Here is a 26,239-nt window from a genome sequence, read left to right as displayed (position 1 = left end):
GACAGCAGAAAAACGGCTAGTAGTCACAGCAGCGGCAATCCACCTGTCCCTCAAGTGACCAAGTCCTTAATTAGGCTATGCAGAACTTTAAGGCTTAATATAATTTAAACAGATAAGATATATAAAAAGATAAATAAAAAAATTCACTCTCCGTGTCACTTCCGTGTTGGATTTTAGAGATAGCTTGGGCAGACCTTGGAGACCAATTTTACAAAGTAGTGAGGATTGATGCAGACAATAGATCAAAATGATGTGTTGTTTGGTTACATTTAATCATTTTAAATCAAATTTGGGTTGAATAAAATAATTTAAAAATATATATAAATATATCAAATAATGATTATTCACATCAATGTAAAAATACCAGAAATAATTTCTTATTGCGATCCAATGGGGATTCTAATCAACATATGAGGCATAAATAAATATCCCCTCCACCAATCCCATCGTACGAATGTGGTGGCAGAAAACGTACTCGGTTACTAACGTAACCTCGGTTCTCTCTAGGAGAGGGAACGAGTACTGCGTCGAAGCGACGCTACGGGAAAGATATTTATTTTTCGAGATTGAAGCCTAAAAATTAATCCTTAATTTTGTAAAATATGTAAAACGCTTTTCTGTAGCATACAACCTTAGGCAGAGCAAATCGCGCGCCCATTGGCTGCTCCGCCAGAAAAGCACAGCCTATGCGAGGCCAGTGACGCCGACCAATGAGGGCGCCTCGCGCCCTCTGCGTCACCTCCCGCCGAAACGGGCGTGGTCTAGGCCTATAAATACGAGCATAGCTGTCTCCACTCTGATTTTCGTCACTGAAGCGACACAGTGTGGGCACGCACGGCCTGAGACGCAGTACTCGTTCCCTCTCCTAGAGAGAACCGAGGTTACGTTAGTAACCGAGTACGTTCTCTTACGTAGAGTTCTCTCCTACTGCGTCGAAGCGACGCTACGGGAACCCTTGTAACACGCCGTGCGTGCTCTTGGACCGACACAGACACCCGAGGGCGCTCGCGCCCTGGTATACAAGCGCCTACACCAAGAATGTATAGGGAGAGCGGCTAAAAATTAGCATCATCCCTTTATAGTAGTGCCTCTAAGGGCATAATAACATATATATGTAATAATAGATATATATATATATATATGAGGGGTAATAGCATGCTCATGGGACACATTGTCAGTGAGTGATGCTTAAAACATAGGAGTGACCTGGGCCGCAGCGCGGGGCAGGAACACTATACATAGTCTTCTAGACCGAGAGCAGTTTAGCCTGCAACTCAGGAACCTCTAGGTTATAGAACCTTATAAATGTAGACGGGGAGGCCCAGCCTGCCGCCATACAGATATCTTGTAACGAGATTCCGCTATACCAAGCCCACGAAGAGGCCATGCCTCTCGTAGAATGTGCTCTAATGCCCAGAGGGCATTCCAAACCTCTAGATGCGTAGGCTAGCGCAATGGCGTCCACTACCCATCGAGATAGACTCTGTTTCGTCGCAGCTCGCCCTTTAGAGCGCCCACTGAACGAAACAAAGAGCTGCTCCGACTGTCGAAAAACAGCGGAGCGGGACACATAAGCTCTTAATGCCCTGACCGGGCAAAGGGAGCTATTTCCGTCCTCAGAGGCCAGCAGAGCCGACAGGGAGATGACCTGAGCCCTGAACGGTGTGTTGAGGGACTTAGGTACGTACCCATGCTTCGGTTTCAACACGACTACAGAGTCGTTTGGCCCGAACTCCATGCAAGAGGCTCTAACTGAGAGCGCTTGCAAATCCCCCACACGCTTCACTGAAGCGAGAGCCAAAAGAAACACGGTCTTGAAAGACAGGTGCTTCATGTCAACTGAGTGAATAGGCTCGAAAGGGGCCCCTTTCATAGCGTTCAACACCGTAGAAAGGTCCCAAACGGGGACTGAAGGAGGCCTCGGAGGATTTAACCTCCTGGCTCCTTTAAGGAAACGGACCACCAGGTCGTTTCTGCCCAGTGAATGGCCAAGCGTTGGATTAACGAACGCTGATATGGCTGCCACATAGACTTTGAGCGTGGATGGGGTTCCCCCCTTATCCAATAGCTCCTGCAGGAAGGAGAGAATCTCCGTTTCCCCGCACTGAAGTGGTGACAGACCTCGGTCTGAACACCAACCAGAGAACACCGACCATTTGGAAGCGTAGAGCCGTCTAGTAGACGGGGCCCTAGCCTGCTCGATCGTGTCTAACACTCCTCTAGGGAGGTTAGTGGGTACCCATTTATGGCCCACACATGTAGGGACCATAGATCCGGGCGAGGATGCAAAATCGAGCCCATGGCCTGCGAGAGGAGGTCCCTCCTGACTGGGATCGGCCACGGGGCAGTACTCTTCAGCCGCATCAAAACTGGGAACCAAGGTTGATTCGTCCAGTATGGTGCGACAAGAAGCACTGAGCATCCGCTTTTCCTGATTCGCTCCAGCACTTGAGGCAGGAGTGAGACAGGTGAAAAAGCATAGAGCGGACGGCGGGGCCAGACACTGGCCAGCGCGTTCGTGCTCTTCGAAAAGAATTCCGGGCAGTGAGCGTTTTCCTGGTTTGCAAACAGGTCTATTTCCGCTCTGCCAAACGTTTTCCACAACAGACGCACTGTCTGTGTGTGTAGAGACCACTCTCCCGTCGGAACGTTGTTCCGTGAGAGTCTGTCTGGTCCTACGTTCAGATGACCAGGCACATGCATTGCTCTCAGCGAGCGCAGGTTGTGCTGGGCCCATACCAGTATGCGTTCCGTCAACCTAAAGAGGTTCCGGGATCTCACGCCACCCTGGTGGTTTATATAGGCTACTACCGACGTGTTGTCCGAACGGACCAGGACGTGTTGTCCCTTTATCCGAGGACGAAAACGCCTCAGCGCTAAGTCCACTGCCATCATTTCTAGGCAGTTTATGTGCGGTAGTTCGACTCGTTCCGCCCACTGGCCAAAGAACGGTCTGCCTTCGAGCAGTGCTCCCCAGCCTGAGGTGGACGCGTCCGTGGACACCACCTTCAGGCTCTAGGAAGTCCCCAGGCTTACACCTGACCGGTACCAGTCTGACGCTCTCCATGGTGTCAGGGCTGAAAAGCATTCCTGATTGACCTTGAGGCGATAACGACCGTGAACCCATGCTCGGCGCGGTACGCGCGCTTTCAGCCAGAACTGCAGTGGGCGCATGCGCAGCAGGCCCAACTGTAGAGCTGCCGAGGCTGAGGCCATGAGGCCTAGCATTTTTTGAAATCTCCTGAGCGGCACTATATGACCGCTGCGGAAGGATTTCGCCATCTGCAGGTTGTTTAGCCTGCGCTGTGATGACAGCGAATCTCAAAAATCGCCTGTGACGTGACGCAATTTGTATGTGAAAATACGCGTCTTTCAGATCTATTGCCATAAACCAGTCTCCTCGGCGAATCTGCGCGAGGATTTTTCTGGTCGTGAGCATTCTGAACTTTCGCTTTGTTAGCGCTTTGTTCAGATGCCTCAGATCTAAAATGGGTCTGAGACCCCGTCTTTCTTCGGTACCAGGAAATATCTGCTGTACAAACCCCCTTCGCTCTGAGCTTGAGATAAAGGCTCTATGGCCCCTTTGCTCAATAGCTTTGCTATTTCGGCTCGAAGTAGATGTGCTACTTCTGTTTTTACCGTGGTTTCGACTCTCTCCGTGTGACGGGGAGGGCGTCGATAAAACTGTAGCGAATAGCCTCTTTTATTGTCTCTAGCACCCATTCTGAGACCCCAGGAAGTCTTTCCCATGCATCTGCACGCGTGACTAGGGGTTGAATGTAATCTGGGCCCTGGTCGCGAAATGGCGGCGACACGAGAGCAACCGTGTGCTGTAACATGGACGCCGTGGCGTCTGAGGCGGGGGGCATGCTTAACACAGTGTGCATCCCGCGCGCGCTCGACTCTCTGAGTTGAGAGAGAGCGCGCGGGGCGAGCCCCGTAGGGCTCGTTATATTTGTGAATAAATGTGGGCGCGTGGTAGCGGGCACATTTATAACACCGGGAATACTGTGTTTGTGAACTGACTGACCGTTCGTTGGTTTCGTTTTTACAGAAACTGCGGAACGTGCAGTGTGTAGTGGTTGTGGGCACTGGACAGTGGGCACGCTCACTACATGTAAAGCACAATCGACATGAGTCGATTTTATGTGTGCAGACCCTGTGTTGTACGGGGCTGTGCTTGCACGGGTTGAAAAACCGGGCTCTGGTCGCGAAATGGCGGCGACACGAGAGCAGTCGTGTGCTGTAACATGGGCGCCATTGCAGCGTGATGCGGGGGCGCGCTTAATCGAGCGGGCAGCCCGCGCGCTCAGCTCTCTCAGCTGAGAGAGAGAGAGCGCGCGGTGCGAGCCCCGTACGGCTCGGCATGTTTGAGAATAAATGTGGGTGCGTGAACGCGGGTACATTTATAGCACTGGGGAGTACTGTCTATTAGAACTGACTGACCGTGCATCGGTTTCGTTTCATAGAAACCATGTGACATGTAGCTTGTAGTGATTGTGGGCACTTGAAAGCGGGCATGCTCACTACATATGATGCACAATCGACATTGAGTCGATTTTATGTGTGCAAGCCCTGTATTGTGTGGGGCTGTGCTTGTGTGTACGAATGGGCACTGGGTCGTGGGCATACAGTTACACACATTACATCATCGGCTGTGGCCGGGACACCGTGTAGCACAGAGAGTACTGTCTATCAGAACCGACTGACCGTGCATTCGTTTCGTTTTTACAGAAACCACGGGACATGCAGTGTGTAGTGATTGTGGGCACCGAAAAGCGGGCACGTTCACTAACTTACATGTGATGCACAATCGACATGAGTCGATTTTATGTGTGCAAGCCCTGTATTGTGTAGGGCTGTGCTTGTGTGTACGAATGGGCACTGGGTCGTGGGCATTACGGATACACACATCACACCATCGGCCGTGGCCGGGACACCAGAAAATACATGTTCAGATTTACCTGGGGCGTTGTGAAAACGGCGTTTGTGTGCAGGCAAACGGGCATTGATGCCGATTTGGTGACTGCAAAAATACACTGGCACGGTCGCGTATGTTGGGACTGTGCGAGCGAGACATTTTAGTGAAATCCGGCGACGGCGGGATTTTAACACTGTAGCTTTCCTCGAAGCAGAAGTGCGCATCCTGGCTGAAAACGGGGCTTTCCGGGACTTCTTCGTGAATTCAGGAAGAAAAAGGCGCGGGCCGTGAGGACGGTAACGTACGTTCCTCTGCAGAAAAACAGCCATCCAGCCGGTAAGCGCATCGATGCTGGTCTTTCTCCGTCGACGCTCACGAGCGGCGGGGGAGGGGAGATCCTCGGAGCTCGCCCATCCCTTGCTACCCGAAGCGAGGAGAGAACAGCAGTCGTCCTCCACAGACGCGGCTTCACATTCCTCGTCCATGACGGACGCGGCGGCACACAGCGGCCCTTGTCCGTCGGTCAGAGAGTCCAGCGAAGCGGGCGGAGAAGCTGGCGGCAGCAGCGGCGAGCACCTCGTGGTGGAGGGAGGTTCCGGGCTCCGCTGAGCACGGCGCTTTTCACGGCGCGGCACTGCAGCGGGCGGAAAGATGCAGCTTCAGTAAATGAACGCCAGGCGAGTCCGCAGAGTCACCGTAGGCATCAAATCACAGTGATGGCAGCCGCCATCGGCGAGAGCTGAAGCTGCGTGATCCTTACAGGCAGGAAACACAAGCACGTGGTCCCCGTCGCTGAGCGGGGCTCTACACGAGCCACAGGAGGTGCGAGGCATCTTGAAAAAGACGCTCGGCTCTTTTAGTGGTGGAAAAACTGTGTGACGCAACGGCGAACACACACACAAAACACACACACATAATGTAAAGGATATTCCACGCCGGAGAAGCGCAGCAGGGAACGGCGTCTGAAGGCGGCGATGACCAGCGGCTTCAGGTAAGAGGCGCGTCCTGCTGAGGTGCTTGTTTCAGACGGCTGTGGTGGCTCGAATCCGGTCCTACGATGCATGTAGCTTCGTGAAGAATAGAAAATCAGAGTGGAGACAGCTATGCTCGTATTTATAGGCCTAGACCACGCCCGTTTCGGCGGGAGGTGACGCAGAGGGCGCGAGGCGCCCTCATTGGTCGGCGTCACTGGCCTCGCATAGGCTGTGCTTTTCTGGCGGAGCAGCCAATAGGCGCACGATTTGCTCCGCCTAAGGTTGTATGCTACAGAAAAGCGTTTTACATATTTTACAAAATTAAGGATTAATTTTTAGGCTTCAATCTCGAAAAAGAAATATCTTTCCTGTAGCGTCGCTTTGACGCAGTAGGAGAGAACTCTACGTAAGAGAACAATCGTCTTTTAATATCACACCCCTACAAATTCAGGGTTTATAAGCCTAGTCCCTAGTTTACGACATGGAGAAACATAACCCGTACAAGAAGAGGAAGTAATCTCATTAGAGCTGTGCAATATAGCTAAAAAAATTCTCAGTATATAATTTTTCATATCGTTCAGTATCGATAATTGTTGACATTCTTTTATAACCTTTTTTTATTTTGAATTTAAACCAGTTTTTTTTTTATCGACATTAAAGGCAAACAACAAATTATATTCGTTTTAGCAGTCAAAAACTAAATAAAATGTAAACAAACATTATTTATGTCTTTTATAATAACAAAGACATTTGAATGCTTCTCACTAGATCTCGCAGCAATGTTATTACTTCAGTGGCGAATTCAAATGCTTTCTTTACTGGATCTCTTAGCGCTGTGTAATAACAGTGTCGCTTGAACAAGATAGTCTCACGCTGCACTGATATTGATGGTCCAAACTGATAAACGGTCCATGAAGCACAACATAATGAGAAGGGCAGTTTCGTTCTGCTTTCAGTACGTTTACCATTTGATGCAACGTTGTGGTGGTCGCGCCATCTTTAACTTTGCAGCCCACTTACGGTCGAATGGAACGCACCTTCAGTCAACATGTGTAGAGCGCAGTTCATGGTTGCATAGCAACGACAGACACGACGGGAGCGCAAGCGCTCTGGAAAGAAGGAGACAGCGACACAGCCGTGCTTTCCACGCGTTTAGACGCGATATGTGAACGGGCGATCTACGGGCGATGCGCAAGCATTTTAAAGCAACACCAAGTAGTTTTTCAACCTTCATAATATATTTCCAAGACCCTTGTGATGGTACATCGACTTACAATAGGTTGAATGACACGTCTGCCATAGCCTGACGGGGTCTGTATCGCTTTTACTGGCACCAAGGAGGTTCGGGTAGTAACCCGAGCACAAACAGAACTACAATATTCGACTGCTTTACGGCATACCTCATTGATATTATAATATTGACGAAATATGGCTATTACCTACCACACAAACATTGAATTGAATTAGCATATTCATTATGCAAAACAGTAGCCAATAGGCTACTATAATGACGCTGGCTTGTAAACGTGAGCTACGCGATCTTTTGGCGTTTGAAAAAAATAAAACCCATGAAATTGTTCATATGACATGCTGCCATATGCCACTGTACCTGGGATGAAGACATTTCACACGCAACGCAGGCAGTCTGCCCAAGACGTGAGAACTACTGCAGAGTTCGGGGGTATCGGCTTGTCAACAAATGCACGTATATCCCCTGGTGTAACCATGACAGATTTTGCGACAGTAGTAGAAGACAATACTGTTTCCTAACTGTAGGGGGACCCCGAGAGCAAAAGCTACTTGGTGTTGCTTTAATGAAAATATCGAGCACTATATCAAAAACATTTTATATCGTTACCGACAATGGTGTACCGTCGATAAATACCGATACCGTTTTATCACCTAGCCCTAAATCTCATGAAATAGAAATTGATCCTACTCCAAAAACACCCGCTAACCCCGTAATTGTAAACAATTCCATTAATTTATGCATCCTAAATACCGGTGGCCTAAATAAAACAAAACATTTTTAAACATTAGCCTAGGCTATTTTCCCCTCACTCCATAACAAATCCTTTAAATTTAGGCTAAGAACAGAACAAGAATGAAAAATAACTATAAATTAAATTATCTAGTCTCGTATATGCTTAATTTAGCCCAGGCTGCAAAGCAGACTCGGTGTTACAAATATGTTAGACCTAGTCCTGCACGATAAATCGTTATAAAAATCGCGATCTCGATTCAACCCGTTCACGATTTAATTTTTAAATCACTTCGATAAAAAAATAAAATAAAAATAATAATAATTTTGGCTTTATTTTGAAAGGACAGCTCTCACATAGTTCAGGGCTTCACCCTCAGGCAATGATAAAGCACCTTTTAGTCACGTGTTTCACTCGTCGAGCGAGCACGGTAGTTCGGAAATAAACAAAATGGATATTGATGAAAACCCAGGTCCTAGTGACGAGAATCAGCCAACCACTCAGTCTCAAACCGAACTTGTTCCGAAAAAGGCTCACATTCGGTGGTGTGGAAGTATTTTGGATTCAAGCAAGAAGACGAGGGTCAGTCTGATGTGAAAATGCCCTTTTTGCAGCACCGCAAGGTAACACCACAAATCTTTACCAGCAGCTCAAACAACAAAGTGCAAAATTATGAAACCGTACAAAGCAAGTGTGGGGGATCACACTTCTCAGCCTCCCTGGGAAAGTCTATGCCAGGGTACTGGAGAGGAGAATACGGCCGATAGTAGAACCTCGGATTCAGGAGGAACAGTGCGGTTTTCGTGCAGGCCGTGGAACACTGGACCAGCTCTATACCCTCTACAGAGTGCTGGACGGTTCATGGGAGTTTGCCCAACCTATCCACATGTGCTTTGTGGATTTGGAGAAAGCATTCGACTGTGTCCCTCGTGGCGGCCTGTGGAGGGTGCTCCGGGAGTATGCGGTCTGGGGTCCTTTGCTGAGGCTGTCCAGTCCCTGTACGAGCTTGGTTCGCATTGCCGGCAGTAAGTTAGACTTCTTCCCGTTGCATGTTGGACTCCGGCAGGGCTGCCCTTTGTCGCCGGTTCTGTTCATAATTTTTATGGACAGAATTTCGAGGTGCAGCCAGGGGCCGAGGGTGTCGGGTTTGGGAACAACATGATTTCGTCTCTGCTCTTTGCAGATGATGTTGTCGTGTTGGCCCCTTCAGACCAGGAACTTCAGCATGCACTAGGAGTTTGCAGCCGAGTGTAAAGCGGCTGGGATGAGAATCAGCACCTCCAAATCCGAGGCCATGGTCCTCAGTCGGAAAAAGGTGGCTTGCCTACTTCAGGTTGGTGGAGAGTTCCTCCCTCAAGTGGAGGAGTTTAAGTATCTTGGGGTTTTGTTCACGAGTGAGGGAAGGATGGAACGGGAGACTGACAGATGGATCGGTGCAGCTTCTGCAGTAATGCGGTCGATGTACCGGTCTGTTGTGGTGAAGAAAGAGCTGAGCCGCAAGGCGAAGCTCTCGATTTACCGGTCAATCTACGTTCCTACTCTAACCTATGGTCATGAGCTTTGGGACAATATCCCGGATACAGGCGGCCGAAATGAGCTTTCTCCGCAGGGTGGCTGGGCGATCCCTTAGAGATAGGGTGAGAAGCTCGGTCACTCGGGAGAAGCTCAGAGTAGAGCCGCTGCTGCTCCACATCGAGAGGGGTCAGCTGAGGTGGCTCGGGCATCTGTTCCGGATGCCTCCTGAACGCCTTCCCGGGAAGAGAACTCCTCCCACTGGGAGGAGACCCCGGGAAAGACCTAGGACACGCTGGAGAGACTACTTCTCCCGGCTGGCCTGGGAACGCCTCGGTGTCCCCCCAGAAGAGCTAGAGGAAGTGGCTAGGGAGAGGGAAGTCTGGGCATCTCTGCTTAGACTGCTGCGCCCGCGACCCGGCCCCGGATAAGCGGAAGAAGATGGATGGATGGACGTACAACAGGGTATCTGCACATTTTTTTAAGTCAAATTTAAGGCTTTTTAAGACCTTTTTAAGACCTGAAGAAATAAAAATTAATACCGTACATTAGGGGTTTGCAATATTAACAAAAATATATCTCGATATTTTCAAAGTTTTGTTGATAATAATTAGATGATATTTTACTGATTTTGTACTGGTACCATGGCTGGTTTAGGCCTGTTGTTGACAGCAGACTCACAAAGATATTCATTTAACATATTCTATCTATGCAGTGGTCAGTTCACAGTAGTGACTGAAATACATTTTTTATTAAGGGGCAATATTTGCCACCTTAAATTGATTTCCAGGGGCATTTTCACCTAAATATGGAAATTATTTCTAAACGTATTTAGAGGTATGCATTACCTTTTATGTCAAATTCTAACATTCAAATTAAATTCTATTAGAATAAGACCGTACCACTGTCAAATTAAATAATTAAATTAAAAACCATCCTTGCAGTGCAGAGGTGACACAGAAACGGCATCCGGACTGGCATTACTATATTTACACTTAATTTGCAATTGCATAAATAAAGCTATTCAATATTTAAATATGAAATTATTCATAATTTTAACATTTTAATTAAAGGGTACTTTAAATTTGCAACTAAACCCGCCAGTAGGTGGCAGTAAGTCACTGTCTTAATAAGCGAGTTGTTGGAGTCATTTATTCAAACGATTTGTTCAAACGGCCGATTCATTAATTGAATCAAATGATTCGTTCAAAACGCGGATTTCAGTTTTAAAAAAGAATCGCTGTCTGTTGGACTACAGTTTCATTATGAAATTCTCGTCGGCGAAATAAAGGGGGAAACAAACAATATTGACAATATAAAAAGTAACACACAATGTTAACTTTATTGTTAATTTAACTGTTGTATAAAATAAATAGCACATTTGCAATTGTGCACAGGAAAACGGCACTCTTGCTCGTGATATTCTAATATAACAACCTAATATGATAGAAATATAAGACAAAAACTCATTTGGGTACATATCTATAACTGCACTAACACATCACGCAGTGAAAGCAAGCATGAGAGACAAACGCGATGTCAGCTCGAACTCGCGGTGCCTCGTACGTAGTTAAAACAATGATTACAATATCATCATAGTTCATAGACAATCCTAAACACAAAGAATGAACTTACTATTGAACTGACATTTACTCGTTCTCTTATCCTCTCCTCTCGGGTGCAGGAGACAGACGCAGGCTAATACGCTGCCGTAAATGACGCGAATTGTCACGTGAACAAGCAAATCCACAAAGATAGAATAATAAAAATAATACGTACGCTGATTAGATAGTTTTCATTTGGAAAGCATTTAGATACGTCGTCAAAGTGTCATCTAAAATTTAAGACCTTTCATAGGTAAAAATAAGACTTTTCATAAGTAAAAATAAGAATTTAAGACTTTTTAAGGCCTTAAATTTTAAATATCGAATTTAAGACTTTTTAATACTTTTTAAGGATCCGCGGGGACCCTGTACAAGGCAAGAGGTCTGAAAGTCGTCCAAAAACGCAGACATCTATTACGGACACCTTGTACAATGCGACGCCATACCCACATAACAGTAGGAGTAAGGAAACAACAGAAGTCATTGCTTACCATCTAGAAAAAGATATGGTTCCAATATACAATGTAGAATACAAGAAAGTGCGGACTGTAGTCGAGGCAGATGTGCAGCAAGCAGATTATTTTTCAGCAACGACAGATTTATGGTCCAGCCGAACAATGGTACATGAGTACATGATACTCATGTACCCATTGTATGTACAACAATAGTACATGAGCCTAACTGTCCACTTCATAGCGACTGATTTCACCATTAAGATTAAGTGCCTACAGACTGCTTTTTTTCCCCGACGACCACAAAGGGGAGATCTTGGCACAGGGACTGAAGGATGCCCTAGCATCTTGGAGTTTGGAAGAGGAGAAAATGGCATGTATAACAGAAAATGGATCAAACATAGTGAAGGCAATCTCCATCAACAACTGGACCAGGCTCCAATGTTTTGGCCATAGGCTACATCTGGCAATTGGTGAGTTGGTGTGTGTGCGTGTAACTGTGACTGTGAGTGTGTGTCTGTCTGTCTGTCTGACTCTGTGTATGCGTTAGGGGCTGAACGATTTTGGAAAATCTAATTGCGATGATTTTTACCAATATTGCGATTTAATATGCGATTATTTTTTAAGCTCTTTATCTTTTATATTATTCAACAAACACAAGCAATAAATCATTGTGAAATATGGATGGGAATCTTTAAGCACCTCATGAGCCGATCAACGCATTGCTGTCAGTCCCCTCCCCTCAGTCGAGGGGACTGACTGTCCGCTCCCGCCGGGCGTTCTTCGAGGAGGACGGTTCGGTTCGCGTTCCCCGAGGCGCGGGTCCCGTTTTTTCCCTATCTCCACACTGAGGTGTCGAGATCGTGGAATAAACCGGTTTCTATTTTATGCGTTTAATCCCCAAACTTCTACTATAGTAATGTTAAGGGTATTTAGTATCATGGTATGACAGAGCCTCTGGTTAAAGAGACGCTTTGCAAGCTACCTCTCTCTTGAGTCAGCGTCATCATAACCCCGACGTTACCCACCAGCCATCATAAATAATAGATAAATATTATTAGGCAGCACTGGTCGGTAAAGTATATGGACATGGATGAATGTGAGGATGTAAAACAGCACTGGCGCTAGGTGTGTGCGATATCACGGTTTTTGATCGTGGACAATTCGCTCTGTGCACGAGAAAAATGCTAACTTCCGGCTTGAGGGCGGAAATTGGGTACTTCGTTTCCGGTTGCCGTCTTGTTTACATCAGTGGACCGGTGTTAAGTTAGTTTAATCGTTCGCAATGGACCTAAAACAAAAAAAAACTTGTGAAATGTCAAGTCAATATAAGAAAACAACTCACCAAGGCAAAAAAGTCACATCTTATTCAATAGGAAGATTATCTGCGGTGCTTTGGTGCTCCGTGTATCTACATCGGCTTTTATTCTCGATTCTCTGTCTCGTCGTCTTCTCACTTCGTCGTCAGCTCTTCAAAGTTATCACTTTCACTCATAACTGTAATCGTTTGATTGCATTTATAATTCTCTTTCTCAACATCTATCCTTTGATACGGAGTGTCTGGAGATCCTGCTTCATCTGACTCGCTCTCTCTCTCAATGTCTCTGACAGGCAGTGTCGCCGGCGCAGTCTCAGTGCGCTGCTACCATTGGCTCGTTGGAGTGTCAATCAATGCAGCACGATCAATGATTGGACGAAACACTTTCTCTTCTAAAGCACTCGTTTTTCTCTCTTATTCTTTTTAATTTTCCCATCTTTTTACACATCTTTCAACTCTTTTATTCGTAGCCTGGATTATCCGGTTAGAAGATATGCAGTTATCCCTGCTTTGAAGATATGCATGTCCCGCTGCATCCTTTAGGTTGCAATGTCAGTCACTACAGTAGAATTCCCACTACACGTTTTCTGAGGATTATCTCCAAGAGAATAGGGCTCTCCCAATGACACAGTGAAAGTTGCACTGAGCCCCTGCAGTAATGACTGCACAACCAGAGAAAGGGGATTACACAACGTGGGGTACTGTAGCCTTCTTGGCGGAATATACATCCTCTACTACGTCGTCCATCAGGCTGCCGGAAACTAGACCCCCCCTATCGGTTTCGCAGCCGGAAGTAGCATATGGTAACGTGCACATAGTCTATTAAAATGTCTCAATGATCTACCTTTGAAGAAATATCGTAGTATCGTACATTCTATCAGTTGCAGTTCTGGCACCTCCGTCTCAACATACTGTACAGCACGACCACGACGTATATTCACATCAAATGTTAACGCAGAGGAACGGGACACTGCAGTTCACAAAAGTACATTATTTGCATGTGCTTTAAAGCCTTGTTGATTAAAACATGTCATTCACGTGCTGAAGCGCTGTTCTAACATGCGCTTTTCTTAGCACATACAACCGACGCGCACATGCACCTGTCTAACAGCATCTGTTTACTAGACTAAGTTATCTTTCGAGTCTTATTGCGCGCTAACACTGTCAAATACACACAAGGTTTACATAAAGTTGGTTATGTCTAAAGTTAAAGCAAACAGAGAAAATTGAGAGAAAATCTCCTTGTCAAATGCGTGTATATTAGACGAGTTTTGTGCTGGTCTTAAAGCGACAGTAGCCCAATAGTAAACATGCTACCGCTTGTCCTTAAAGGGATAGTTCACCCAAAAATGAAAACCCACATTCTTCCAAATAACTTTTATTTTCAACAGAAGAAATAAACTTATTGAGGTTTAAAACAACTTGAGAGAGAAAAAGATGACAATATAACATTTTGGGAGAACTATTGCTTTAATGTTAATAAAACAACAAAACACAAAGAGGAAATCACTCACTGTTTTTGACTACGAACTTTAATAGTAGCTTTAATAAGAATCAATATATAATTTATACAGTGAAATCTATGTTGTGTTCTATTTTCATATTTGTTCATTTAATTACTTTCTTCAATGCTACTGTTACCTACTGTAGCTGAAAAAAAAGTTGTGTATGTGTAATGTGTATCTTTGTTCTTAATTTTAATAACAAAGACAATAATGACAAAGATTTTTATCTTCGCCACTTTGGCCTAAATGTCTGCCATTCTTTTTTCAAATATTTTGTTACCTATAAGGCTTTGTTTTTAAAATAGGGATATTAGTTTGTCTGTAATGCTCAGTCACTTGCAAAATAGTAAAAACAATATGAATAAGAATCGTGTTAAAACCGTGAATCGTGATTTTCCTGAAAAGATTGTGATATGATATTTTTGCCATATCGCCCAACCCTAACTGACGCTATTCATTTCGTAGTGCAACAGATAAACTATACCGGGGAGGGACTAGCCAGTTAGAGATATGCAAGATCTGAGGACTGTTTTATCTCTAAAAAAGCTTGGAAGAAGAAGCCCTGACCATAGACTGTAAAAAAATATGGACGTAGTGTCCGTGATGTCACCCGTAGGTTTCTGAAGAGCATTTTTGAAGCCTAAAGTGGGCGGAGCCGGCCGTCGCCATCTTGGCCTCGCGTCACCGCTTGTCACTCCCGGATAACAGAATATGGGCAAAGAGGCGGAGCTGAGGAGCCTGGCTATCTGAAGCCACGCCCACCTAGCGCGACGTTATGGAGTTAGCTCCATGGTTAGCTCAAGCTTGGGAGCTAATGCTATATGCTACTCACAGTACCAAGTCTGCGACTGCACAGGGGCTCGCGCTAAAGTGACAGTTGATGATTAAAATCAGATTGCCAATTAAAAGGTCCTGTTTTTGCCCTTCGAAATATTATAATAGTTAAAAGACATAGCTACAAGTGAGACTGTGTATCGTGATTCTGTACAGCTATTCTGCTAGTTGAAAATGTATTATGCAGTAACTTTACAATACAATATTACTCCGAGTGTGTGTGTGTGTGTGTGTGTGACCGTGGTTATGTGCATACATGTCAGTCACTATTTTATTACAGTCTCTGGTCCGTCAGCGCGGCATCGCTCGTCAAGTTCGTAGAGAGCTTTATTATTCAGTCCATTTTAAATTCTGATTTTGGCCGCATCTCAATTCTCAAATGGGTCAAAACATAGATATATTACCTGTGAAGTTCAAGTAACGTTAAATGCGCTAGAAATACGCGCTCATTCAAGGATGTGCATTTATTGCATGGACGGAGAAACACAGACACCTGCAGGATTTCATCTGACGGAACATAAGCATAATCTGTTCCAGAGCAACGGCACCACAGAACGAGTGTAGCCTTTATATCTATAGACGTATTTAAATCTGAAAACTCCAAAAAGCAACGAAATTGTCAGACATCCATTAGTCCATGTTCACAGAGGAGAACAACTGGAATACAGCGCTGGTTCTCTCGAACGACACTCAACGACAACGGCGGAATCCAAAGCCGTGGGCGAAGTAATGGCTGTATTAAATTATATGAAATAATCCCGAATAAAAGCACAAACACGGCAGAGATGGCAAATTCAGCAGCTGGAATTTGCTGAGGTGAAGTGACGGCTAACCGGCTAGCATTTACATCAGCGGGAATCCACCTGTCACTCAAAAGTGGACACACCCTTAATTTTGCAGAACTTTAAATATTAATCAACTAAACGGGTGAGTTATAAAAAAATGCACCCCCCTCACAGTTGTTATGAAGGGCAAAATTAGCTGTATAGACCACATAGAGAGCCAGGCTGTAAACATGTTTTTTTCTGCTGTAAAGTTGGGCATTTTAACATGGGGGAGATACAGATTTGACTCCCTTCTGCAGCCAGCCTCAAGCGGCCAGTCGATGAACTGCCGTTTAATTCACTTCCGTGTTGGTTTCAAGAGAGAGACAGGGAGGTTGCCGCTTGGCCCTGACGCAGAGGCTGCAGGCTTCTGAGGGTGGTCCCCTCCGGGGTAGGGACGGTTTTGAGTAGGGATGGCGAAAACTAAAAAAATTCTTGACCGACCACCGAGCCTCATTAGCCAGTTGAAACCGGTTAACCGATTAGTTTAAAATATGCTACACTATTTGAAATAACAGCCATTTCGAGCCGCGCCTGCAATTTCGCAACTCTGTCGCATCTCTCTGCCGCTCTGCCTCCCGCTCACACACACACACACGGCACCGGACAAATGGCTCCTTAGTTTCGAAATGGTTCGGGTACAAGGCGATCGCGTTGAAAATAAAGGCGTTTGTCTAGCATTAGAAGCTCATTTGAAACATTGCCACGGCTCATTTAAGGGATAACGTTAACGTTAGTGCTAACAATAATAAAGAAAGATGATGATCATCATCACCTTATCTGTTACCACTGAAATGTATTTGTAATGTATTTTCATATTTAAGCACTGTATCACACAAGTTGCAACTTACGTTACATCTGTGTCATTCTGTTTGGTGAAATGGTCCCACACACTACTATTTTCTGCACGCTTCCTCCTGTCGTCTGCCCTGGCGCTAACCTCGAGTGTGTTAGCCTGTAGCCTTTACTTTTCGCAAACCTTGTGAACCTAAACACTGTGACCTCGCGCCAAATGTTTTTATTGGTAAGTACAAACAGGCGAGTTATGAAAAATTGAGTTAGAGGGATTTGTTCACTTCACACAAAAAGATCTTGGAATGTGACGGCTAACTGTAGTAGCGTTTAGTCCACTGTCTATAATAGACTAATTTAGAGATCACTTTGTTTGTTTTTTACCGACTACCAACAACTTTGATCGGTTAACGTTGATACGGTCAACCATCAGTCAAACGGCCATCGGTTAACATCCCTAGTTTTGAGAAATTGTTTCTCCTCGGTGCCCTCTGGGGTGCGACTCTCTGAGGAGGGTCGCAACACTGCCAGTTCGGTTTCCCTGCCGGTTCGCCGCTTCAGGACACCGAAGTGACTCTGTTCAACCAAATCCAGAGGCCAGTCTCGAGAGACTGGTGCCCTTAGTAGAATTTCTGGCAGTGTGGAAACTACTGCTACATATTTCACAGTGGGTCCTGCACACTATAGAAAAGGGTTTCAGAATTCAGTTCGGTTCTCGTCCGCCCAGATTTCTAGGGGTCCTCAACATAGATTAAATTAAAATAATAAAACAACATTATATTATGTAAACATAAATATGGAACATCATTTAATCACTGCCTGATGAAAATTTTACTATTTCAAAGTGTGCTTGTTTTTTTCTGAGATAACAACATTTAACAAAGTCTGTCTAGCAAAAAATGTAAACCATAGCCTAGCCCAGGGTTCCTCAATTAGTTTTTACCAAGGGCCAAATTCTGTCGACAATATAAAGCCAAGGGCCACCGACCACAATGTTATGGCCTCAATGTTTGCTCTGCTATTATTGTTGTTGTTTTGTTAAAAGAGTCACAAATCACAATATAATTATTCTGATTTTATTTATGTTTATTTATTATTTTCTTTTTCTCATTAGTCTGTTTTATTCATTTTTTTTATGAGCATTTTTCAGATACAGAAAACTAAAGAACTTTGCATGGTGGATATTAAAAACAAATGAACAAACAACAACTCTGGATCTCCATGTCTGCATGGGAGTCCTGCACTGATCCTGCTCATCACCACACTGGATCTCATCTCATCAACTTCCCCAATTAGCAGATTCAATTATTAGACCTATCAGCATTAATATTTTATTGTTCTTACTTGGATCAAACTAAAAGTATTAACTGGCATGTACTCACCATTTAACTCACCACTTAACCCAGTCAATATAGTATTTCAAACAAGGTTATCTTATTATATTTAGGGCTGTGACGGTGGCAGTCTTTTTTACCACCTCAGTGTTAATGGACCAACTAGTGACGGTGGTTGGGGGGTTGTTTAAAAAAAAAAAAAAAAAAACCTTTTATATTACCACACAAAGACGCGTGATATAGCCTACCACTATGTGAGAGCTTTGAGAGGGATGTGGGACACGAGCAAGAGACCATCGATCTCTTTTCTGATATCTTCATGATTTCTACTTGATGTAAATTGGTCTTAAGAGCGAATTTTATCCTCCACAGGGGCGAGACAATTAGGCTATGTCTGATATTGCGCTGCTAGAGAAAGTGAAACTAAAAATAACCCGCGCGTGTCAAACGCGCTTTAGCCTAACTTACAACTAAACTTGCAGCATTTACGTTGCGTCTCGTCTCGTTTTCGTCAGGCGATAAAGGTTCGTTGACGAAGATATTTTTATCAGCCAGACGGCACGATCTGCGTGCATAACAAACGCGTTGGCTTTGCGTTGTGGTGGTCAGGCAACATAAAACAAAATTGTTCAGTCCATTCAGATTTGAATTGTCTATTTTCTGTGTCCACTTTTCTTTTTTTTAACACTTGGCATATATTCGTTGTGCGCGAATGCTGTCAGATACTGCGCGTTTGAATTTTAATGCTAATGACGTGCTTACGCTGATGTTACCATGACAATCTTGAAATAAGCGCGGGCCAAACATTTTTCTCCCACGGGCCAGATTTGGCCGGCGGGCCGCCTATTGAGGAACCCTGGCCTAGCCTATATTTCGTTTTGCCAGCACTTTATTTAGACATCATTCCATTTCTTTTCTAAATGTGAAATAATAAATGTAAAAGCCAGCAAAACTATGAAAAAATACGGTAAGAGCAATTATTTGTCTGCTTTGGGTTACCCAAGTTAGGTTGCCCTGCATCTGAACAGATAATGAGCAAGTGAGTAGTTGAGGCTATCTCACTTGCTTACGAAGCGGCCAGACAGCCTTCACCTTTGGCCGTCCAGGTCCATTCTACGTTTATTCTTCGTGTAAACGTGCGTTCACACCGCCACTGGCGAGAGCGTCAAAGTGGCCGGAAGTCATTCATTTTCAATGAGAGCTGGCGAGGGCGGCGCGTCTTGGACGGCGAGGAGAGTTTAAGTCAGGTCAACTTTATGGTAATGAGCTATGACGCGGTTCGGCGGCAACCAATCGGAATGAAGAAGTGCTGTTTGAGAGGATTCCAGGGAACGCAGTCCTGTAAACTTTGGTTCTGACCACATTAGTTCCCAAGCAAAATAAAAGGAGAGGTTGATCATTTGAATTTAATAAGAAGGCGCGCAACACTATTATAGGCAACATTTTCACGCTAGAACGCTTGTTTTTCAGCGGGAATGCAAATTAGAATAGCACTTAACCATGAACACCAAAGCCACACCACACAAATGGCATTTAATTGGTTTATTTCGTTAGCAAACATGTCACTATAATTAAGTTCTTTCCATCTATCAATTTTCTGCAAAAATAACGATAAAGTAAAAAAAAAGGATGAGCATTCGATGTATGTCAGAGTATTCACGAATCTTTCCACGGCGTCGTTGGCAGGCAGCGAGAGCGAATTTTGCCTGTAATAGGATTGCAGATTCAAGAAGTTGCCATCTAAAGTTTAAGCATGTTTATTTTAAAGATTTGTTTTCTAATTTACTTATAATTGATTAAATGGTATATATATATATATAAATATATATATAATTGATTAAATGGTATATATATATATATATATATATATATATATATACACACACACACACACACACACACACACACACACACACACACATATACATATATCGGCCACCCTGCTCTTAAAGATATCGGTCATCAAACCAATATCGGTCGACCACTAGTGTGTTGGTGTTGTTCCAAGTTCTTAATGAAATTAGATGAACTGAACTGGTGGTAATACTGCATAATCAGCATCTTTTTACATGATTTGAGTGCATAGTGGAATAAATTGTTGTGTTCTTTTCAGCATCTGCTTCTGTGATTTGCTCAGGAATTTAATGATACAGAATAATATTTAAAGTACTGCAATAATGGGAACAATGACAATGAATGACTTTGACAACAATTTAGAAAATAGAGTAACAAACCATGGTTATTCGGTGTAACAGATACATGTTTGTAAAAATGTAAAAATATATATACATTTGACATATTTTAATAAGTACAGCTCAGAATATGTGCCCCTATAACATTTTATTGGATTTTAATTGATTTTCACTTCCTTACAAAAACTTCTTGCTGACAAATGGGTAAAACCTAATGGTTCAAAGGATATTGGCGAAGTATGAATATTTAAAATGACAAATAATTAGTATTTGGCCTGGAGGCTTCACTGTGCTCTTTAAATAGTCCTGTAATATGTCATCAAATTATAGTTTTTCTAAAAATGTCTGGTAAGATTTTTTTTTTTGCATAAAAATATTGTTACACTGAATTACATTTGAGTTAAAATCAAAGTAAAAATGTATGGTATTAATTATTTTTTGCTCAGAAAAATATAAAGTTACACAGGACATATTCTAATGCATGTAAAAAAAATACTAAATTTAGAAATTTAAAATGGAAAGGATTAGTATTGCCGCTTCCATAGACAGCAATGTGCATTTTACAAACTTGTTTTACTTTAAATGTCTAAAACCCAAAATAAACATTATGTGGTTGAAAATGTATTCACACTTTGAGAATCAGTGCTATACTCAATCACATATCCTGCGATCTGACTATCGCGGATGCGCACATCGCGATATCGATGCTAAATCAATACATCGTGCATCCCTAACTTCAATATATCTAATGAGTGAGTATTATAGAATTTGAAATGAAATATGAAGCATACATTTAATAAGATTAGGGAGGGAAATGCCCTTAAAAGGTGTAGATATGACAATATGTAGATTTAAATATATATATATATATATGTAAGGAATAATTGACGACAGGCCGTTGAATTATTAGAAAAATAATGCACACCCGAGGTGGTAATGCGGTCACGACGCGAAGCGGAGTGGCCGTTACACCTCGGGTGTGCATTATTTTTATAATAATTCAACGGCCTGGAGTCAATTATTCCGCTTATACTACAGTTACCACACCTCGAAATATTGTTCAGATGATGTATTTCAAGACGTTTGTAAAGTTTTTGTCATTAAAACGCTCTTGTATGTAGGACTAATTCCTTGCGCATCTAAACCCAGGCTCCGTTGCTAATTCCAAAACGTCATTTTAGAGTTAGCGGAGGTTTGAGCCGCTGATAGCAGAGTAATGCTGGACACACACTTAACGACTAGAAACATTCTCTGACTGTGAATGCAGCATATTTTAAACACCGCTGTGAACACACACTGAACGCGCTGAAAACGCGTGCATGATCAGTCATAAGTATCAAATTACATTCATAACCGGCCTTACAGCAAGTGTGTCCCCGGCTTTATGCAGTTATTAATGCAGTTATGAGAGAGAGAGAGAGAGAGAGAGAGAGAGAGAGAGAGAGAGAGATAGAGAGAGAGAGAGAGAGAGAGAGAGAGATGTGCGTCAATATTATTTATTTATTTATTCATTCAATTCGTTTTAAATAATTCGTTCATTCTTTTTTTCTATTAGTGACAGTAGACTATAGCCTATCAATAATTATTTATTTGTTATATTATCTGCAATAATTACGAAAACCCGTGCAGCAGGACTATCAATTTGAAATATTCAGTTTAATTTTCTATTGATTATATATAGGACTATACGTTATTTATTAAAATGAAACTGCATGTTTCAATTAATTGTGAAGTTAGACATTGAAAATTGCAGATCAAGCGCATGGGGCTGCATGGTTTTTCTTGTTATGAATTGTATCGTATTGTCCGTTATTACAGTTAAGTACGCGCAGTGATATGGAACTGTAATGCGGTTAAGACCTGCCGGAACTACTTTAGCCGTGCGGTTCCCTGAAAATAATTGCACACCTCAGAACGTTCGTCAACCAATCAGATTCAAGCATTACTTACTTACTTACTTACTTTATTGTCAGACAGAGTCTGAATTTTTTTTTTTACATGACAGTATCCATGCTTACCACAACATTTAACAAACATTCCTGTAGTATAAATATATATATATAAGCTGATTGAACACTGATGATAATATTTCTTTAGAATAAATTACACAAGACACCTTTTTTCGGAAAAGCAACTTTTTTTACTCTGACATTTGAATGACAAATGTAGGCTACTTGTCCGAAGGCTTAATATCGAGCCCTGCCTTTCATTCATACATAGAGGGTTTAAATGGCAAAAGTGAAACTGCCAGTGTAACTGAGACTCAATTTGATTGGAAATTTGTTCTTCTAAATTCCCTGGTGTGGGTAAAAGACAAATATATATATTATTTTTTGAAAACGCATGTCATCTCTGGCAAAGTCGTAAGCTGGGCTCGTGATAGATAATAAAATTAAACTGTTACAAGTTTATAAAAATGCAGTGTACCAGTCCTGAATGCCGTTCAGGGTCAGCTAAATGCGGTTATCTGAGTCCGTGTCATCATGAGTGAGAAGCTATTTATAGTAAAGCACAATGCTTCAGTTGAAAATCAGACACAGATGTTACCTTTCAGATTTCATACATTCAGAGGGCAATTGGTAGTTAACGGTTTCAAAGTTGAAGGGGGGGATTCAGGAATCCACTGCTGCTTCAATGTGATGAGTGATTATAATCAAGGTATTAATCAATATGTTTCCTTCTAAATATCAAATGAGTTGAATGATTTCTCTAAGCTTTTGAGATTTTACTTTGTTATAGAAGTTGCCATGTGTGATTAGAGAATACATGAAAAGAACATGTCAGTAATGTCTGTATTTGATATGTGAAATGCAGTAACAGTGCTTGCTCATTGAGCCCGGCTTCCAGAAATGAAATATGGACTTGTTTTGTTGAGAAAGGTCTTAACCGTGTTAAAACATAAAATCTGTTCTTATAGCTCACCATGACTAAGCCTATAGGTCACAAGGGTCATTGAAACCAATAGTTTAAGTGCCCATGTCGTAGCTAAAGTCTTTACTGCGTTAGACTAAAATCTCCTCTCCTTGAGAACTGTTAGAAAAAAAATAATAATAATCTAGGCCTGAAATGAACATGGAATATTTACTAATAGGCAACTCAGTTGCTTAATGAAGATGGTTTGCTTTAGTTTTATCATACTCAATTACTTAGATTTAAGATTCATGTTACATGTTACTAGAAACCAGTTACATGATGTTACATTTGAAGCAATCCTAAAAAAAGTTGTATCATTATTCATCATTTGAATTTCATATTAATAAATTATGTATGCATCTGGTAACGCTGAGCAACAACCAATCACTTAGTGATATATTTATTGGTGACATTAATATTCAGTATAGTCACGTGACATATCCATTAATAACTTTTTCCCGATTCAGACTTATTTGGAGAGCCTCATCTTGCGTTTGACTGGCGGGAGTGAGCTCGACATGTTAAAGGGGTCATGACATGGTTTTTTTTATTTTATTATTATGTTCCCTTAGGTGCAATTATAGTATTACTATAGTTTTTTTTACAAAAAACTTTTAAAATGTAGTGATTTATGACCTTTTCCCACCCTGTTTCTCATCATCTGATTCAAACAGTCTGTTTTGGGGGTGTTTCCCCTTTAAGAGTTCAGTGTTAACGCCCACTGTTATGATTGGCTAACGTCAGTGCCTATGCATCAATTATTAACGCCCCCAGCCAGAACGTTTGCGGATTCAGCGTAACTGTTTAATAGCGGGTGATGCATGCGAAGCGATGGCTCTTGCAATGATAAAACCTTATTATGTTTGAGCCGGAATCAGAGGAGGAATCAGAGGAAAATGAACCATCACCACAACAACGAAGACTGGATCAGCCCGTGTCCACATGGAAAGTGAAACTATTTTGAATTAATAAAAAAAAATAACCCGAGACACTTGAAAACGGATTATTGTTGCATAATTATCCTATAGCTTAATTTGCTAACAGTTTAACATTATTTAACTAATTCCAATGAAATGATAGGGTGTACCACGGACAAAAATGCATGCACAGACAGGCCATCTTTGAAGATGCAGCATTGATAAAGGCAACATTTTTAATTTTCTATCACATGTAGGCCTACTAGAAAGGCGACATATTTTCAAGATTCTCTTATACAAATGTGTTTATATTAGCCATTAGAGCCCTGCATTTCAGCCCGAGCCCGACGGGCCCCGACTTATTTACGCCCCTAGGGCCGGGCTTCGGGCCAATTTTCACGTCATAGTTCACACGCGGGCCGGGCCTCGGGCCTGTTTTAGGCGTATCCTTCTTTTTATAGCCTATTTCAGACATGTATTAAAATTAAATATGAGAAGTTGAAGATGGAAAAACAAACATAGAAAGACGTTTTAAACCTATCACACTGACATATGACTGACACATGAGTCTGCTCGCGCGCAGCGCGCACACACACACACACACACAGGTTTCCCGGCGGCACGACCCAAGATTTGCGCGACCGGCTCGCTGTTTTTAGTGTCCCCGCCAGCAGCAGAAGTATAGCGAGCGTGACTTCAGCACAGCTGGAATAGTTCAAGAAAAAAGTACGACTGGATTAAAACCTTCCACTGTGGCTGATGTGATTCTTCTTCCCGATGCTCTGTAAGAAACTGTTCTTAGCCATGTTAGGGGCTGTCTTGTTGGTTTTCGTTTGAAAACGACTTTATTTTCATCAGTCTGTTGGAAACTATTGGAAATAAGAATGGCCATGTTCTGTAGTGAAGACTTGATTTTTGAGGTAAGATAATCTGCATGTTTGTTTTTAATTTAATGCCATTTATTTGATTTGTTTAGATTGTAGGCTATAGCTCATTTCGTTTGCGAGCGCTGTTGCGACTGTGAGCAGAGCGCCTCAGCTTTTAAAAAATGATAATAAACGTTTAAACTATAACTGTATGTGTGATATGCTTAAGGTGTTTTATGGATTTTATTGTAGCCAAGTAAAGTGTTTATTTGAGAGGCTAAATGGATCAAACATGTTTAACTCGCTGTCGGCTGCTTGGTCGTCAATAAAAAAACAAAAAGAAACCGAACATTTGTCTAAATTAACTTAATAAAGAAATGAAAAGAAACATAACTAACAAAACGGACCTATTTTAATGGCTGCAAATAGCTAGTTTGCCCTAGGCCAGGCTACAGCTGTGTATATAAAAAAAAAAAAAAAAAAAAAAAAACCGGGCTCGGGTCGGACTCGGGCTGATAATTATGATGAGCTGTCGGACACGGGCCGGGCTAGGGCCTGAGCGTCTCGGGCCAGGGCCGGGCTAGGGCCTAGATTTGAAGCCCGTGCAGGGCTCTATTAGCCATGGTAAAAAGTAAGTTTGCGTCGTCGTTATTGAGCCCAGAAGAGTCGGCACGGACTTATCTTTGAGCAACAGTTTTCTGGCAAAGCCAAGCATCATATTGGGATTTTTTCCTCAAAACAGTCATCCTTAAATGTATAGAACACTGCCGTGACTGGGACGTCCGCAAAAAATAAAGTGCATCCATTTTTCCCTGACGTCTGGATCTTTCAGCGTATTTAAAAAGTAGTTTAAAGTTTTAAATACATTACTTACAGTTTGCGTCGTCGTTGTTGAGCCCAGAATAGACGGCACGGACTTATCTTTGAGCAACAGTTTTCTGGCAAAGCTCAAAACAGTCATCCTTAAAATGTATAGAACAAACGCTTAAACTAACACTGCCGTGACTGGGACGTCCGCAAAAAATAAAGTGCATCCATTTTTCCCTGACGACTGGATCTGTCGCAGCGTATTCAAAGATGTTGTTTGTCCACAGCCAGGAACAGCACATCTGCGGCGTCGTAATCTCCCTGTACACAGACCCACTCTGCCCACTCGCTGTCCGTCGACTGAACACTTGTGAGGCGCGCGGCGCGCGGGCGCGACAACGATACGAAGTGAGCGTAGTTGTCTTGCGCTTAAAGCGTAGTTGTCTTGTGCCGGAGGCGGTCTATATGCAAACGCTGGTACGTCACTTCGTA

The 26,239-nt window shown here is 43.0% G+C and overlaps 1 protein-coding gene across 1 annotated transcript in view; it reads right to left on the bottom strand.

The window, feature by feature from the left end:
- Positions 1-26,239, bottom strand: part of LOC306993257 (piggyBac transposable element-derived protein 4-like) — a 31,023-nt gene that overhangs the window by 3,245 nt on the left and 1,539 nt on the right. The window lies entirely within an intron of this gene.

This window comes from Phoxinus phoxinus (assembly GCF_949152265.1).
Source record: "Phoxinus phoxinus genome assembly, chromosome: 25".
Taxonomy (NCBI): Eukaryota; Metazoa; Chordata; class Actinopteri; order Cypriniformes; family Leuciscidae; genus Phoxinus; species Phoxinus phoxinus.
Note: the sequence above shows the minus strand (reverse complement) of the source record. Positions and strands in the feature narration are given on the sequence as shown.